The sequence below is a fragment of the Monodelphis domestica genome, chromosome X, assembly GCF_027887165.1.
Source record: "Monodelphis domestica isolate mMonDom1 chromosome X, mMonDom1.pri, whole genome shotgun sequence".
Taxonomy (NCBI): Eukaryota; Metazoa; Chordata; class Mammalia; order Didelphimorphia; family Didelphidae; genus Monodelphis; species Monodelphis domestica.
In genome coordinates this window covers 38,944,059-38,962,469 of record NC_077235.1, presented here as the reverse complement: position 1 = coordinate 38,962,469, position 18,411 = coordinate 38,944,059, and the positions used below count along the sequence as shown (strand labels likewise).

The 18,411-nt window shown below is 49.9% G+C and overlaps 1 long non-coding RNA gene across 2 annotated transcripts in view; it reads right to left on the bottom strand.

The window, feature by feature from the left end:
- Positions 1–18,411, bottom strand: part of LOC130456134 (uncharacterized) — a 44,633-nt gene extending 26,222 nt beyond the window's left edge. For both annotated transcript variants that reach the window (XR_008914643.1, XR_008914642.1), the window contains exon 1: positions 1–18,411. This exon is cut by the window's left edge and continues 22,193 nt beyond it. This is a non-coding gene — a long non-coding RNA (uncharacterized LOC130456134).

Sequence of the window (18,411 nt, the reverse complement as noted above, 5' to 3'; positions counted from 1 at the left end):
CCCAGGGTCACGCAGGAAGGAAGTGTCCCAGGCTGGATTTGAGCCTCCAGTCATTAGGCCTGATTCTCTATCCACTGATCAAATCAGCTTCCCTTACTAGGCTTCTTCCAAAATTAGCAGATCTTTGCAGAACCATGGAGAAGGACAAGAAGAGAGAAGACATGAAAGTCTGCCCTGGTTGGGAACCAAAGGAAGAAAAATGTCTCATGGAAACAATAGCTGGGTGAACTTGAAGTTGATTCCTAGAATACTTCCTGAAGGGATTTGTAGTTTTTGTCCCCCCACCCCCTTACCTTCCATTTTCCAATCAATTCTGTGTATTGTTTCTCAGGCAGGAGAGAGTGGTCAGGGCTGGGCAATGGGGGTGAAGTGATCTGCCCAGAGTAACATAGCTAGGAAGGGTCTGAAATCAGATTAGAATGTTGGTCTCCATTGAGAAGCACTCATTAGGAAAGAGAAGAGAAGACACTTGGGGTTCCAGCCTTTGCCACCCAAGTTGGGTTTAGGTCCCAGACAGAGCACTAGCCCAGAGGCAGAGTTAGTTGAGAGATGAGTCAGGAAGCAAAGAGCCCCATTCCTCTTCCCCCACTTGCTTTGCAAACCTAATCTGCTCCCTGAGGATCCTTTAACTGGCCAATGGCTTTGGAGCTTGACCTCCACTAGTACTTTCCCTCCCCCCCCCTCGCCGGTCCCCAAATCCCAGAGTTTGGCCATGACACAGGACTCTGATTCATAGGCGGGATTCAAGCTGGGATGGAGGTCTCCTCATGATTTCCCTCCCACTTTCACCAGTGCTCTGGACTTAGCTCTCCCATTGGCTCCCGGAGTCACGTGCAATGAGTCACTTCTGTCCTGGCCTCCATTTTTTCCCTTCTCCTACAAAAGGAAGTGTGTGAATTAGGAGATCTCTTCCAAGCACTTTCCCACTGCCACAGCAGCCAGGCAGACAGGGCTAGGCTTGCGCGCATGCCTGCGCTCTCGAGCCTGCGCGAGTTGGAAGGAAACTCAGCGCGAGGGCCACCAGAGCTGCCACAACGGCTGCCCCCTTTGCCTTCAGGTCACTGGGAGCAACCATTGCTGACGCTTCTTCCACATCGGGCCACCCCTTCCCCTTCTGATGGTCTCTACCAAGGAACCTCAGGAGGAGCAGGATTCCACCGCTGACAGCCTGGAGGACAGCAAGCAGGATCCCCAGTTTCAGCCCGTTGTCTGTCTGCTGAGCAGGGCATGAAGACCCTGCAGGCAGGCAGAGGAAGAAGAGCTCTGGAAGGTGGGAGCCAAGCCGCTCCCCTTTGCCTCTCACAATGACCTTCCCCAATGGAAAGAGCAGGAACGGCTCTTGGGAAGCTGCTGAGACACAAGGACAGAAGGACAATTGTCCTCCTCAGAAGCCAGGACAAGTCTCTGAAGAGCTGTGCCAATCACTCCAGAACCCCACTGCTGGAGCTGAAGCCCAGTGCGGGTAGTGAAGGGGCTTGTGTTGGGAACACACAGCCTCACTCTGCCCATCAAAGTCCAAAGCCAGGGCGGCTGCTGGCCAACAGATGCCTGAGTGCACAAAATGTTCACAGGTTGAAGGCAAAATTCCAGAAATACAAGAAGGAGATGACAAGAAACAAAAGAAAGGAAAGAAGAAGCCCAGGAAGAGAAAGCTTGACTAGTCAAAGAGAGAAATTCTGACCACATGGCGGAGAAGTTCAAGGAAATCTGGGTGAAGGATGGTGGCGCAGAGGCTAAGCAGGAGATCCAAGGGAAGAAGAAGGCTCTTGGTGAGCTTGAAGCTGATTCCTAGAATACTTCCAGAAGGGATTTGTAGCTTTCATTCCCCCCTTTACCTTGCATCTTCCATTCAATGCTGAGTATTGGTTCTCAGGCAGGAGAGTGGTCAGGGCCGGGCAATGGAGGTGAAGTGATTTGCCCACGGTCACCCAGCTAGGAAGGGTCTGAAATCAGATTAGAAAGTGGGACTGGACTGAAAAGCTGTCCTTAGGAAAGATCAGAGGTGAAACTTGGGGTTTCAGTCTTTCCCACCCGAGTTGGGTTCAGGTCCCAGACAGAGCACTAGTCAACAGGCAGAGTTAGTTGAGAGAGAGATCAGGAAGCAAAGAGCCCCAATTCCTCTTCCCCAGGAGCTTTGCAAACCGAATCTCCTCCCTGGGGATCCTTTCCTTGGCCAATGGCTTTGGACCATGACCTCAACCAGTGCTGTCCCTTCCCCCGTCCCCATATCCCAGACTTGAGCCATCCCACACAGGAACTCTGATTCCTAGGCGGGATTCAAGCTGGGATGTCGGCACCCTTATCATTTCCCTCCCAATTTCACCAATGCTCTGGACTTAGCTCTCCCATTGGCTCCCGGAGTCAAGTGCAATGAATCCCTTCTGTCCAGGCCTCCATTTTCCCCCTCTCCTAAAAATGAAACGTTTGGATTAGCGCATCTCTTCCAAGCCCTTTCCAGTCCCCTGGCAGCCGGGTTGGGGGGCCGGAGTGTCTCGCGCATGTGCGAGCAGTAGCGAGACTCAGCCTACTTAAGCACTAGGGCCAACAGAGCGCCACAATGGCTGCACCCTCCGCCTTCGCGTCACTGGGAGCAACCATTGCTGACGCCGCTGTGGCATCACCACCCCCTCCTTTCCCCTTCTGATGGCCTCTACCAAGGAATCTCTGATTGAGCAGGATTCCACCAGCAACAGCCTGGAGGAAGGCAAGCAGGATCCCCAGTTACAGCCCGTGGTCTGTCTGTCTGTCTGAGTAGGACATGAAGACCCTGCAGTCAGGCAGATGAAGAAGAGATCTGGAAGGTGGAACAAGCTGCTCCCCTTTGCCTCTCACAATGACCTTCCCCAGTGGAAAGAGCATGGACGGCTGATGGGAAGCTGCTGAGACACAAGGACACAGGGACAATTGGTCTCCTCGGGAGCTGGGACAAGTCTCTGAAGAGCCAATGACTCAGGAACCCCACTGGTGGAGCTGAAGCCCGGTTAGGGCAGTGATGGGACTTGGTTTGGGACACACAGCCTAACTGCCCATCAAAGTCCAACGCCAGAGCTGTTGGCCAGCTGATTCCGGAGTGCACAACAAGCCCCCAGGTTGAAGGCAAAATTCCAGGAATTCAAAAAGGATGTGAAAAGACACATGAACCCAAGGAAGAGAGAACTTGACTAGTCAAACTGAGAAGTTCTGACCAAATGGCTGAAAAGTTCCAGGGTCTCTTCCTGAAGGATGGTGGCCCAGAGTCGAAGCAAGACATCCACGGCAAGAAACAGGTGATTAAGGCCCAGGAGACCCAAGAGAGCCAGGATGACCAAGAGGAACATCAGCCTGGATCCCTGTATCAACACACCTAAGCCATCTCACCGTGGGCCTCACCTTTTGTCCTAAATGTTCTCTTTTATTTTCTTCATTTCTATTCACTTTCTTACAAAGGACTTCATAGACAGAATTGAATTCCAGCCTCCAGCTTGTTTTCTAAGCTTTTAAACTTTTCAGGATATCTTCTTCAGCAGACCCATTGCCCAGTCCAATGTACTGAGCTCATGCCATTCCTTTCCACAGTGGAAACACATCCAAAAGACTGAAGAGGCATTTCCAAGGGGCACCCAAAAAGAAAAAAAAACAAAGTTCTTTCCCACGATAAGGACCTATGAGTAAATCCTGCTGTCCAGTCTATGTGTGGATAACCCTACCTGCTGCCGAAGTGTTCAATATGTTTATTGCAATAGGAAAATATCAATGGTGATGGGAGCAAGGAGGCAAGACTTGTAATTTTATCCATGGATGTTCCAGTGTGCTAATTCTCTTAATAGGTGTGGATAGGCAACTCTTTTGTAACTTAGAGACTTGGAGAATTCTCTGAGCCACTAGGGACTTATTTGGCACCACTCAGTTAGTAGGTGTCAAAGGCATCATTTGAAACCAGGCCTCCTTCCTGTCTCTGAAGCTACTCATGTCTCCATACTATTATCTAAGGCTATCTATCTCTCAATGGATATTCACTAGCTTCGTCAAGGGAAGGGAGTTCCCTTCTCTTGGTCTTGGTGCTGTATCTGGGATGTATCCTTTCTTGCAATGCAGGTCAAAACCTATCCACATCTTTTTCACACTAAGAATTCTAGGATGAGGGTTTTGGTTCAAGACACCAAAGAACTGGGCCAGGCTTATCTCGTCCCTGATCATCCAACTGGATGGCTTTTTAGACTGCTTCTTGCACTCAAATCATCTCTAGTACAGCTCATCGATACCTACCATGCATCTTTCCAAGATACTTTGGGTCATCTACCATTTGGGTTCTTTGCATTTAAATCTCCCCAGATAAATATTGAGTTAAAAAAGTTCATTATTTTTTGGAAAAAACCTTCCCTTCCATCTCAAAACCAATTCTGTATGTGGGTCTAAAGCACAAAAGTAGTAAGGAAGGGCTTGGCAAGAGATGAAGTGATTTGCCCAGGGTCACGCAGGAAGGAAGTGTCCCAGGCTGGATTTGAGCCTCCAGTCATTAGGCCTGATTCTCTATCCACTGATCAAATCAGCTTCCCTTACTAGGCTTCTTCCAAAATTAGCAGATCTTTGCAGAACCATGGAGAAGGACAAGAAGAGAGAAGACATGAAAGTCTGCCCTGGTTGGGAACCAAAGGAAGAAAAATGTCTCATGGAAACAATAGCTGGTGAGCTTGAAACTGATTCCTAGAATACTTCCTGAAGGGATTTGTAGTTTTTGTCCCCCCCCCCTTACCTTCCATTTTCCAATCAATTCTGTGTATTGTTTCTCAGGCAGGAGAGAGTGGTCAGGGCTGGGCAATGGGGGTGAAGTGATCTGCCCAGAGTAACATAGCTAGGAAGGGTCTGAAATCAGATTAGAATGTTGGTCTCCATTGAGAAGCACTCATTAGGAAAGAGAAGAGAAGACACTTGGGGTTCCAGCCTTTGCCACCCAAGTTGGGTTTAGGTCCCAGACAGAGCACTAGCCCAGAGGCAGAGTTAGTTGAGAGATGAGTCAGGAAGCAAAGAGCCCCATTCCTCTTCCCCCACTTGCTTTGCAAACCTAATCTGCTCCCTGAGGATCCTTTAACTGGCCAATGGCTTTGGAGCTTGACCTCCACTAGTACTTTCCCTCCCCCCCCCTCGCCGGTCCCCAAATCCCAGAGTTTGGCCATGACACAGGACTCTGATTCATAGGCGGGATTCAAGCTGGGATGGAGGTCTCCTCATGATTTCCCTCCCACTTTCACCAGTGCTCTGGACTTAGCTCTCCCATTGGCTCCCGGAGTCACGTGCAATGAGTCACTTCTGTCCTGGCCTCCATTTTTTCCCTTCTCCTACAAAAGGAAGTGTGTGAATTAGGAGATCTCTTCCAAGCACTTTCCCACTGCCACAGCAGCCAGGCAGACAGGGCTAGGCTTGCGCGCATGCCTGCACTCTCGAGCCTGCGCGAGTTGGAAGGAAACTCAGCGCGAGGGCCACCAGAGCTGCCACAACGGCTGCCCCCTTTGCCTTCAGGTCACTGGGAGCAACCATTGCTGACGCTTCTTCCACATCGGGCCACCCCTTCCCCTTCTGATGGTCTCTACCAAGGAACCTCAGGAGGAGCAGGATTCCACAGCCCACAGCCTGGAGGACAGCAAGCAGGATCCCCAGTTTCAGCCCGTTGTCTGTCTGCTGAGCAGGGCATGAAGACCCTGCAGGCAGGCAGAGGAAGAAGAGCTCTGGAAGGTGGGAGCCAAGCCGCTCCCCTTTGCCTCTCACAATGACCTTCCCCAATGGAAAGAGCAGGAACGGCTCTTGGGAAGCTGCTGAGACACAAGGACAGAAGGACAATTGTCCTCCTCAGAAGCCAGGACAAGTCTCTGAAGAGCTGTGCCAATCACTCCAGAACCCCACTGCTGGAGCTGAAGCCCAGTGCGGGTAGTGAAGGGGCTTGTGTTGGGAACACACAGCCTCACTCTGCCCATCAAAGTCCAAAGCCAGGGCGGCTGCTGGCCAACAGATGCCTGAGTGCACAAAATGTTCACAGGTTGAAGGCAAAATTCCAGAAATACAAGAAGGAGATGACAAGAAACAAAAGAAAGGAAAGAAGAAGCCCAGGAAGAGAAAGCTTGACTAAAGAGAGAAATTCTGACCACATGGCGGAGAAGTTCAAGGAAATCTGGGTGAAGGATGGTGGCGCAGAGGCTAAGCAGGAGATCCAAGGGAAGAAGAAGGCTCTTGGTGAGCTTGAAGCTGATTCCTAGAATACTTCCAGAAGGGATTTGTAGCTTTCATTCCCCCCTTTACCTTGCATCTTCCATTCAATGCTGAGTATTGGTTCTCAGGCAGGAGAGTGGTCAGGGCCGGGCAATGGAGGTGAAGTGATTTGCCCACGGTCACCCAGCTAGGAAGGGTCTGAAATCAGATTAGAAAGTGGGACTGGACTGAAAAGCTGTCCTTAGGAAAGATCAGAGGTGAAACTTGGGGTTTCAGTCTTTCCCACCCGAGTTGGGTTCAGGTCCCAGACAGAGCACTAGTCAACAGGCAGAGTTAGTTGAGAGAGAGATCAGGAAGCAAAGAGCCCCAATTCCTCTTCCCCAGGAGCTTTGCAAACCGAATCTCCTCCCTGGGGATCCTTTCCTTGGCCAATGGCTTTGGACCATGACCTCAACCAGTGCTGTCCCTTCCCCCGTCCCCATATCCCAGACTTGAGCCATCCCACACAGGAACTCTGATTCCTAGGCGGGATTCAAGCTGGGATGTCGGCACCCTTATCATTTCCCTCCCAATTTCACCAATGCTCTGGACTTAGCTCTCCCATTGGCTCCCGGAGTCAAGTGCAATGAATCCCTTCTGTCCAGGCCTCCATTTTCCCCCTCTCCTAAAAATGAAACGTTTGGATTAGCGCATCTCTTCCAAGCCCTTTCCAGTCCCCTGGCAGCCGGGTTGGGGGGCCGGAGTGTCTCGCGCATGTGCGAGCAGTAGCGAGACTCAGCCTACTTAAGCACTAGGGCCAACAGAGCGCCACAATGGCTGCACCCTCCGCCTTCGCGTCACTGGGAGCAACCATTGCTGACGCCGCTGTGGCATCACCACCCCCTCCTTTCCCCTTCTGATGGCCTCTACCAAGGAATCTCTGATTGAGCAGGATTCCACCAGCAACAGCCTGGAGGAAGGCAAGCAGGATCCCCAGTTACAGCCCGTGGTCTGTCTGTCTGTCTGAGTAGGACATGAAGACCCTGCAGTCAGGCAGATGAAGAAGAGATCTGGAAGGTGGAACAAGCTGCTCCCCTTTGCCTCTCACAATGACCTTCCCCAGTGGAAAGAGCATGGACGGCTGATGGGAAGCTGCTGAGACACAAGGACACAGGGACAATTGGTCTCCTCGGGAGCTGGGACAAGTCTCTGAAGAGCCAATGACTCAGGAACCCCACTGGTGGAGCTGAAGCCCGGTTAGGGCAGTGATGGGACTTGGTTTGGGACACACAGCCTAACTGCCCATCAAAGTCCAACGCCAGAGCTGTTGGCCAGCTGATTCCGGAGTGCACAACAAGCCCCCAGGTTGAAGGCAAAATTCCAGGAATTCAAAAAGGATGTGAAAAGACACATGAACCCAAGGAAGAGAGAACTTGACTAGTCAAACTGAGAAGTTCTGACCAAATGGCTGAAAAGTTCCAGGGTCTCTTCCTGAAGGATGGTGGCCCAGAGTCGAAGCAAGACATCCACGGCAAGAAACAGGTGATTAAGGCCCAGGAGACCCAAGAGAGCCAGGATGACCAAGAGGAACATCAGCCTGGATCCCTGTATCAACACACCTAAGCCATCTCACCGTGGGCCTCACCTTTTGTCCTAAATGTTCTCTTTTATTTTCTTCATTTCTATTCACTTTCTTACAAAGGACTTCATAGACAGAATTGAATTCCAGCCTCCAGCTTGTTTTCTAAGCTTTTAAACTTTTCAGGATATCTTCTTCAGCAGACCCATTGCCCAGTCCAATGTACTGAGCTCATGCCATTCCTTTCCACAGTGGAAACACATCCAAAAGACTGAAGAGGCATTTCCAAGGGGCACCCAAAAAGAAAAAAAAACAAAGTTCTTTCCCACGATAAGGACCTATGAGTAAATCCTGCTGTCCAGTCTATGTGTGGATAACCCTACCTGCTGCCGAAGTGTTCAATATGTTTATTGCAATAGGAAAATATCAATGGTGATGGGAGCAAGGAGGCAAGACTTGTAATTTTATCCATGGATGTTCCAGTGTGCTAATTCTCTTAATAGGTGTGGATAGGCAACTCTTTTGTAACTTAGAGACTTGGAGAATTCTCTGAGCCACTAGGGACTTATTTGGCACCACTCAGTTAGTAGGTGTCAAAGGCATCATTTGAAACCAGGCCTCCTTCCTGTCTCTGAAGCTACTCATGTCTCCATACTATTATCTAAGGCTATCTATCTCTCAATGGATATTCACTAGCTTCGTCAAGGGAAGGGAGTTCCCTTCTCTTGGTCTTGGTGCTGTATCTGGGATGTATCCTTTCTTGCAATGCAGGTCAAAACCTATCCACATCTTTTTCACACTAAGAATTCTAGGATGAGGGTTTTGGTTCAAGACACCAAAGAACTGGGCCAGGCTTATCTCGTCCCTGATCATCCAACTGGATGGCTTTTTAGACTGCTTCTTGCACTCAAATCATCTCTAGTACAGCTCATCGATACCTACCATGCATCTTTCCAAGATACTTTGGGTCATCTACCATTTGGGTTCTTTGCATTTAAATCTCCCCAGATAAATATTGAGTTAAAAAAGTTCATTATTTTTTGGAAAAAACCTTCCCTTCCATCTTAAAACCAATTCTGTATGTGGGTCTAAAGCACAAAAGTAGTAAGGAAGGGCTTGGCAAGAGATGAAGTGATTTGCCCAGGGTCACGCAGGAAGGAAGTGTCCCAGGCTGGATTTGAGCCTCCAGTCATTAGGCCTGATTCTCTATCCACTGATCAAATCAGCTTCCCTTACTAGGCTTCTTCCAAAATTAGCAGATCTTTGCAGAACCATGGAGAAGGACAAGAAGAGAGAAGACATGAAAGTCTGCCCTGGTTGGGAACCAAAGGAAGAAAAATGTCTCATGGAAACAATAGCTGGTGAGCTTGAAACTGATTCCTAGAATACTTCCTGAAGGGATTTGTAGTTTTTGTCCCCCCCCCCTTACCTTCCATTTTCCAATCAATTCTGTGTATTGTTTCTCAGGCAGGAGAGAGTGGTCAGGGCTGGGCAATGGGGGTGAAGCGATCTGCCCAGAGTAACATAGCTAGGAAGGGTCTGAAATCAGATTAGAATGTTGGTCTCCATTGAGAAGCACTCATTAGGAAAGAGAAGAGAAGACACTTGGGGTTCCAGCCTTTGCCACCCAAGTTGGGTTTAGGTCCCAGACAGAGCACTAGCCCAGAGGCAGAGTTAGTTGAGAGATGAGTCAGGAAGCAAAGAGCCCCATTCCTCTTCCCCCACTTGCTTTGCAAACCTAATCTGCTCCCTGAGGATCCTTTAACTGGCCAATGGCTTTGGAGCTTGACCTCCACTAGTACTTTCCCTCCCCCCCCCTCGCCGGTCCCCAAATCCCAGAGTTTGGCCATGACACAGGACTCTGATTCATAGGCGGGATTCAAGCTGGGATGGAGGTCTCCTCATGATTTCCCTCCCACTTTCACCAGTGCTCTGGACTTAGCTCTCCCATTGGCTCCCGGAGTCACGTGCAATGAGTCACTTCTGTCCTGGCCTCCATTTTTTCCCTTCTCCTACAAAAGGAAGTGTGTGAATTAGGAGATCTCTTCCAAGCACTTTCCCACTGCCACAGCAGCCAGGCAGACAGGGCTAGGCTTGCGCGCATGCCTGCGCTCTCGAGCCTGCGCGAGTTGGAAGGAAACTCAGCGCGAGGGCCACCAGAGCTGCCACAACGGCTGCCCCCTTTGCCTTCAGGTCACTGGGAGCAACCATTGCTGACGCTTCTTCCACATCGGGCCACCCCTTCCCCTTCTGATGGTCTCTACCAAGGAACCTCAGGAGGAGCAGGATTCCACCGCTGACAGCCTGGAGGACAGCAAGCAGGATCCCCAGTTTCAGCCCGTTGTCTGTCTGCTGAGCAGGGCATGAAGACCCTGCAGGCAGGCAGAGGAAGAAGAGCTCTGGAAGGTGGGAGCCAAGCCGCTCCCCTTTGCCTCTCACAATGACCTTCCCCAATGGAAAGAGCAGGAACGGCTCTTGGGAAGCTGCTGAGACACAAGGACAGAAGGACAATTGTCCTCCTCAGAAGCCAGGACAAGTCTCTGAAGAGCTGTGCCAATCACTCCAGAACCCCACTGCTGGAGCTGAAGCCCAGTGCGGGTAGTGAAGGGGCTTGTGTTGGGAACACACAGCCTCACTCTGCCCATCAAAGTCCAAAGCCAGGGCGGCTGCTGGCCAACAGATGCCTGAGTGCACAAAATGTTCACAGGTTGAAGGCAAAATTCCAGAAATACAAGAAGGAGATGACAAGAAACAAAAGAAAGGAAAGAAGAAGCCCAGGAAGAGAAAGCTTGACTAGTCAAAGAGAGAAATTCTGACCACATGGCGGAGAAGTTCAAGGAAATCTGGGTGAAGGATGGTGGCGCAGAGGCTAAGCAGGAGATCCAAGGGAAGAAGAAGGCTCTTGGTGAGCTTGAAGCTGATTCCTAGAATACTTCCAGAAGGGATTTGTAGCTTTCATTCCCCCCTTTACCTTGCATCTTCCATTCAATGCTGAGTATTGGTTCTCAGGCAGGAGAGTGGTCAGGGCCGGGCAATGGAGGTGAAGTGATTTGCCCACGGTCACCCAGCTAGGAAGGGTCTGAAATCAGATTAGAAAGTGGGACTGGACTGAAAAGCTGTCCTTAGGAAAGATCAGAGGTGAAACTTGGGGTTTCAGTCTTTCCCACCCGAGTTGGGTTCAGGTCCCAGACAGAGCACTAGTCAACAGGCAGAGTTAGTTGAGAGAGAGATCAGGAAGCAAAGAGCCCCAATTCCTCTTCCCCAGGAGCTTTGCAAACCGAATCTCCTCCCTGGGGATCCTTTCCTTGGCCAATGGCTTTGGACCATGACCTCAACCAGTGCTGTCCCTTCCCCCGTCCCCATATCCCAGACTTGAGCCATCCCACACAGGAACTCTGATTCCTAGGCGGGATTCAAGCTGGGATGTCGGCACCCTTATCATTTCCCTCCCAATTTCACCAATGCTCTGGACTTAGCTCTCCCATTGGCTCCCGGAGTCAAGTGCAATGAATCCCTTCTGTCCAGGCCTCCATTTTCCCCCTCTCCTAAAAATGAAACGTTTGGATTAGCGCATCTCTTCCAAGCCCTTTCCAGTCCCCTGGCAGCCGGGTTGGGGGGCCGGAGTGTCTCGCGCATGTGCGAGCAGTAGCGAGACTCAGCCTACTTAAGCACTAGGGCCAACAGAGCGCCACAATGGCTGCACCCTCCGCCTTCGCGTCACTGGGAGCAACCATTGCTGACGCCGCTGTGGCATCACCACCCCCTCCTTTCCCCTTCTGATGGCCTCTACCAAGGAATCTCTGATTGAGCAGGATTCCACCAGCAACAGCCTGGAGGAAGGCAAGCAGGATCCCCAGTTACAGCCCGTGGTCTGTCTGTCTGTCTGAGTAGGACATGAAGACCCTGCAGTCAGGCAGATGAAGAAGAGATCTGGAAGGTGGAACAAGCTGCTCCCCTTTGCCTCTCACAATGACCTTCCCCAGTGGAAAGAGCATGGACGGCTGATGGGAAGCTGCTGAGACACAAGGACACAGGGACAATTGGTCTCCTCGGGAGCTGGGACAAGTCTCTGAAGAGCCAATGACTCAGGAACCCCACTGGTGGAGCTGAAGCCCGGTTAGGGCAGTGATGGGACTTGGTTTGGGACACACAGCCTAACTGCCCATCAAAGTCCAACGCCAGAGCTGTTGGCCAGCTGATTCCGGAGTGCACAACAAGCCCCCAGGTTGAAGGCAAAATTCCAGGAATTCAAAAAGGATGTGAAAAGACACATGAACCCAAGGAAGAGAGAACTTGACTAGTCAAACTGAGAAGTTCTGACCAAATGGCTGAAAAGTTCCAGGGTCTCTTCCTGAAGGATGGTGGCCCAGAGTCGAAGCAAGACATCCACGGCAAGAAACAGGTGATTAAGGCCCAGGAGACCCAAGAGAGCCAGGATGACCAAGAGGAACATCAGCCTGGATCCCTGTATCAACACACCTAAGCCATCTCACCGTGGGCCTCACCTTTTGTCCTAAATGTTCTCTTTTATTTTCTTCATTTCTATTCACTTTCTTACAAAGGACTTCATAGACAGAATTGAATTCCAGCCTCCAGCTTGTTTTCTAAGCTTTTAAACTTTTCAGGATATCTTCTTCAGCAGACCCATTGCCCAGTCCAATGTACTGAGCTCATGCCATTCCTTTCCACAGTGGAAACACATCCAAAAGACTGAAGAGGCATTTCCAAGGGGCACCCAAAAAGAAAAAAAAACAAAGTTCTTTCCCACGATAAGGACCTATGAGTAAATCCTGCTGTCCAGTCTACGTGTGGATAACCCTACCTGCTGCCGAAGTGTTCAATATGTTTATTGCAATAGGAAAATATCAATGGTGATGGGAGCAAGGAGGCAAGACTTGTAATTTTATCCATGGATGTTCCAGTGTGCTAATTCTCTTAATAGGTGTGGATAGGCAACTCTTTTGTAACTTAGAGACTTGGAGAATTCTCTGAGCCACTAGGGACTTATTTGGCACCACTCAGTTAGTAGGTGTCAAAGGCATCATTTGAAACCAGGCCTCCTTCCTGTCTCTGAAGCTACTCATGTCTCCATACTATTATCTAAGGCTATCTATCTCTCAATGGATATTCACTAGCTTCGTCAAGGGAAGGGAGTTCCCTTCTCTTGGTCTTGGTGCTGTATCTGGGATGTATCCTTTCTTGCAATGCAGGTCAAAACCTATCCACATCTTTTTCACACTAAGAATTCTAGGATGAGGGTTTTGGTTCAAGACACCAAAGAACTGGGCCAGGCTTATCTCGTCCCTGATCATCCAACTGGATGGCTTTTTAGACTGCTTCTTGCACTCAAATCATCTCTAGTACAGCTCATCGATACCTACCATGCATCTTTCCAAGATACTTTGGGTCATCTACCATTTGGGTTCTTTGCATTTAAATCTCCCCAGATAAATATTGAGTTAAAAAAGTTCATTATTTTTTGGAAAAAACCTTCCCTTCCATCTCAAAACCAATTCTGTATGTGGGTCTAAAGCACAAAAGTAGTAAGGAAGGGCTTGGCAAGAGATGAAGTGATTTGCCCAGGGTCACGCAGGAAGGAAGTGTCCCAGGCTGGATTTGAGCCTCCAGTCATTAGGCCTGATTCTCTATCCACTGATCAAATCAGCTTCCCTTACTAGGCTTCTTCCAAAATTAGCAGATCTTTGCAGAACCATGGAGAAGGACAAGAAGAGAGAAGACATGAAAGTCTGCCCTGGTTGGGAACCAAAGGAAGAAAAATGTCTCATGGAAACAATAGCTGGTGAGCTTGAAACTGATTCCTAGAATACTTCCTGAAGGGATTTGTAGTTTTTGTCCCCCCCCCCTTACCTTCCATTTTCCAATCAATTCTGTGTATTGTTTCTCAGGCAGGAGAGAGTGGTCAGGGCTGGGCAATGGGGGTGAAGTGATCTGCCCAGAGTAACATAGCTAGGAAGGGTCTGAAATCAGATTAGAATGTTGGTCTCCATTGAGAAGCACTCATTAGGAAAGAGAAGAGAAGACACTTGGGGTTCCAGCCTTTGCCACCCAAGTTGGGTTTAGGTCCCAGACAGAGCACTAGCCCAGAGGCAGAGTTAGTTGAGAGATGAGTCAGGAAGCAAAGAGCCCCATTCCTCTTCCCCCACTTGCTTTGCAAACCTAATCTGCTCCCTGAGGATCCTTTAACTGGCCAATGGCTTTGGAGCTTGACCTCCACTAGTACTTTCCCTCCCCCCCCCTCGCCGGTCCCCAAATCCCAGAGTTTGGCCATGACACAGGACTCTGATTCATAGGCGGGATTCAAGCTGGGATGGAGGTCTCCTCATGATTTCCCTCCCACTTTCACCAGTGCTCTGGACTTAGCTCTCCCATTGGCTCCCGGAGTCACGTGCAATGAGTCACTTCTGTCCTGGCCTCCATTTTTTCCCTTCTCCTACAAAAGGAAGTGTGTGAATTAGGAGATCTCTTCCAAGCACTTTCCCACTGCCACAGCAGCCAGGCAGACAGGGCTAGGCTTGCGCGCATGCCTGCACTCTCGAGCCTGCGCGAGTTGGAAGGAAACTCAGCGCGAGGGCCACCAGAGCTGCCACAACGGCTGCCCCCTTTGCCTTCAGGTCACTGGGAGCAACCATTGCTGACGCTTCTTCCACATCGGGCCACCCCTTCCCCTTCTGATGGTCTCTACCAAGGAACCTCAGGAGGAGCAGGATTCCACAGCCCACAGCCTGGAGGACAGCAAGCAGGATCCCCAGTTTCAGCCCGTTGTCTGTCTGCTGAGCAGGGCATGAAGACCCTGCAGGCAGGCAGAGGAAGAAGAGCTCTGGAAGGTGGGAGCCAAGCCGCTCCCCTTTGCCTCTCACAATGACCTTCCCCAATGGAAAGAGCAGGAACGGCTCTTGGGAAGCTGCTGAGACACAAGGACAGAAGGACAATTGTCCTCCTCAGAAGCCAGGACAAGTCTCTGAAGAGCTGTGCCAATCACTCCAGAACCCCACTGCTGGAGCTGAAGCCCAGTGCGGGTAGTGAAGGGGCTTGTGTTGGGAACACACAGCCTCACTCTGCCCATCAAAGTCCAAAGCCAGGGCGGCTGCTGGCCAACAGATGCCTGAGTGCACAAAATGTTCACAGGTTGAAGGCAAAATTCCAGAAATACAAGAAGGAGATGACAAGAAACAAAAGAAAGGAAAGAAGAAGCCCAGGAAGAGAAAGCTTGACTAAAGAGAGAAATTCTGACCACATGGCGGAGAAGTTCAAGGAAATCTGGGTGAAGGATGGTGGCGCAGAGGCTAAGCAGGAGATCCAAGGGAAGAAGAAGGCTCTTGGTGAGCTTGAAGCTGATTCCTAGAATACTTCCAGAAGGGATTTGTAGCTTTCATTCCCCCCTTTACCTTGCATCTTCCATTCAATGCTGAGTATTGGTTCTCAGGCAGGAGAGTGGTCAGGGCCGGGCAATGGAGGTGAAGTGATTTGCCCACGGTCACCCAGCTAGGAAGGGTCTGAAATCAGATTAGAAAGTGGGACTGGACTGAAAAGCTGTCCTTAGGAAAGATCAGAGGTGAAACTTGGGGTTTCAGTCTTTCCCACCCGAGTTGGGTTCAGGTCCCAGACAGAGCACTAGTCAACAGGCAGAGTTAGTTGAGAGAGAGATCAGGAAGCAAAGAGCCCCAATTCCTCTTCCCCAGGAGCTTTGCAAACCGAATCTCCTCCCTGGGGATCCTTTCCTTGGCCAATGGCTTTGGACCATGACCTCAACCAGTGCTGTCCCTTCCCCCGTCCCCATATCCCAGACTTGAGCCATCCCACACAGGAACTCTGATTCCTAGGCGGGATTCAAGCTGGGATGTCGGCACCCTTATCATTTCCCTCCCAATTTCACCAATGCTCTGGACTTAGCTCTCCCATTGGCTCCCGGAGTCAAGTGCAATGAATCCCTTCTGTCCAGGCCTCCATTTTCCCCCTCTCCTAAAAATGAAACGTTTGGATTAGCGCATCTCTTCCAAGCCCTTTCCAGTCCCCTGGCAGCCGGGTTGGGGGGCCGGAGTGTCTCGCGCATGTGCGAGCAGTAGCGAGACTCAGCCTACTTAAGCACTAGGGCCAACAGAGCGCCACAATGGCTGCACCCTCCGCCTTCGCGTCACTGGGAGCAACCATTGCTGACGCCGCTGTGGCATCACCACCCCCTCCTTTCCCCTTCTGATGGCCTCTACCAAGGAATCTCTGATTGAGCAGGATTCCACCAGCAACAGCCTGGAGGAAGGCAAGCAGGATCCCCAGTTACAGCCCGTGGTCTGTCTGTCTGTCTGAGTAGGACATGAAGACCCTGCAGTCAGGCAGATGAAGAAGAGATCTGGAAGGTGGAACAAGCTGCTCCCCTTTGCCTCTCACAATGACCTTCCCCAGTGGAAAGAGCATGGACGGCTGATGGGAAGCTGCTGAGACACAAGGACACAGGGACAATTGGTCTCCTCGGGAGCTGGGACAAGTCTCTGAAGAGCCAATGACTCAGGAACCCCACTGGTGGAGCTGAAGCCCGGTTAGGGCAGTGATGGGACTTGGTTTGGGACACACAGCCTAACTGCCCATCAAAGTCCAACGCCAGAGCTGTTGGCCAGCTGATTCCGGAGTGCACAACAAGCCCCCAGGTTGAAGGCAAAATTCCAGGAATTCAAAAAGGATGTGAAAAGACACATGAACCCAAGGAAGAGAGAACTTGACTAGTCAAACTGAGAAGTTCTGACCAAATGGCTGAAAAGTTCCAGGGTCTCTTCCTGAAGGATGGTGGCCCAGAGTCGAAGCAAGACATCCACGGCAAGAAACAGGTGATTAAGGCCCAGGAGACCCAAGAGAGCCAGGATGACCAAGAGGAACATCAGCCTGGATCCCTGTATCAACACACCTAAGCCATCTCACCGTGGGCCTCACCTTTTGTCCTAAATGTTCTCTTTTATTTTCTTCATTTCTATTCACTTTCTTACAAAGGACTTCATAGACAGAATTGAATTCCAGCCTCCAGCTTGTTTTCTAAGCTTTTAAACTTTTCAGGATATCTTCTTCAGCAGACCCATTGCCCAGTCCAATGTACTGAGCTCATGCCATTCCTTTCCACAGTGGAAACACATCCAAAAGACTGAAGAGGCATTTCCAAGGGGCACCCAAAAAGAAAAAAAAACAAAGTTCTTTCCCACGATAAGGACCTATGAGTAAATCCTGCTGTCCAGTCTATGTGTGGATAACCCTACCTGCTGCCGAAGTGTTCAATATGTTTATTGCAATAGGAAAATATCAATGGTGATGGGAGCAAGGAGGCAAGACTTGTAATTTTATCCATGGATGTTCCAGTGTGCTAATTCTCTTAATAGGTGTGGATAGGCAACTCTTTTGTAACTTAGAGACTTGGAGAATTCTCTGAGCCACTAGGGACTTATTTGGCACCACTCAGTTAGTAGGTGTCAAAGGCATCATTTGAAACCAGGCCTCCTTCCTGTCTCTGAAGCTACTCATGTCTCCATACTATTATCTAAGGCTATCTCTCAATGGATATTCACTAGCTTCGTCAAGGGAAGGGAGTTCTCTTCTCTTGGTCTTGGTGCTGTATCTGGGATGTATCCTTTCTTGCAATGCAGGTCAAAACCTATCCACATCTTTTTCACACTAAGAATTCTAGGATGAGGGTTTTGGTTCAAGACACCAAAGAACTGGGCCAGGCTTATCTCGTCCCTGATCATCCAACTGGATGGCTTTTTAGACTGCTTCTTGCACTCAAATCATCTCTAGTACAGCTCATCGATACCTACCATGCATCTTTCCAAGATACTTTGGGTCATCTACCATTTGGGTTCTTTGCATTTAAATCTCCCCAGATAAATATTGAGTTAAAAAAGTTCATTATTTTTTGGAAAAAACCTTCCCTTCCATCTCAAAACCAATTCTGTATGTGGGTCTAAAGCACAAAAGTAGTAAGGAAGGGCTTGGCAAGAGATGAAGTGATTTGCCCAGGGTCACGCAGGAAGGAAGTGTCCCAGGCTGGATTTGAGCCTCCAGTCATTAGGCCTGATTCTCTATCCACTGATCAAATCAGCTTCCCTTACTAGGCTTCTTCCAAAATTAGCAGATCTTTGCAGAACCATGGAGAAGGACAAGAAGAGAGAAGACATGAAAGTCTGCCTTGGTTGGGAACCAAAGGAAGAAAAATGTCTCATGGAAACAATAGCTGGGTGAACTTGAAGTTGATTCCTAGAATACTTCCTGGAGGGATTTGTAGTTTTTGTCCCCCCACCCCCTTACCTTCCATTTTCCAATCAATTCTGTGTATTGTTTCTCAGGCAGGAGAGAGTGGTCAGGGCTGGGCAATGGGGGTGAAGTGATCTGCCCAGAGTAACATAGCTAGGAAGGGTCTGAAATTAGATTAGAATGTTGGTCTCCATTGAGAAGCACTCATTAGGAAAGAGAAGAGAAGACACTTGGGGTTTCAGCCTTTGCCACCCAAGTTGGGTTTAGGTCCCAGACAGAGCACTAGCCCAGAGGCAGAGTTAGTTGAGAGATGAGTCAGGAAGCAAAGAGCCCCATTCCTCTTCCCCCACTTGCTTTGCAAACCTAATCTGCTCCCTGAGGATCCTTTAACTGGCCAATGGCTTTGGAGCTTGACCTCCACTAGT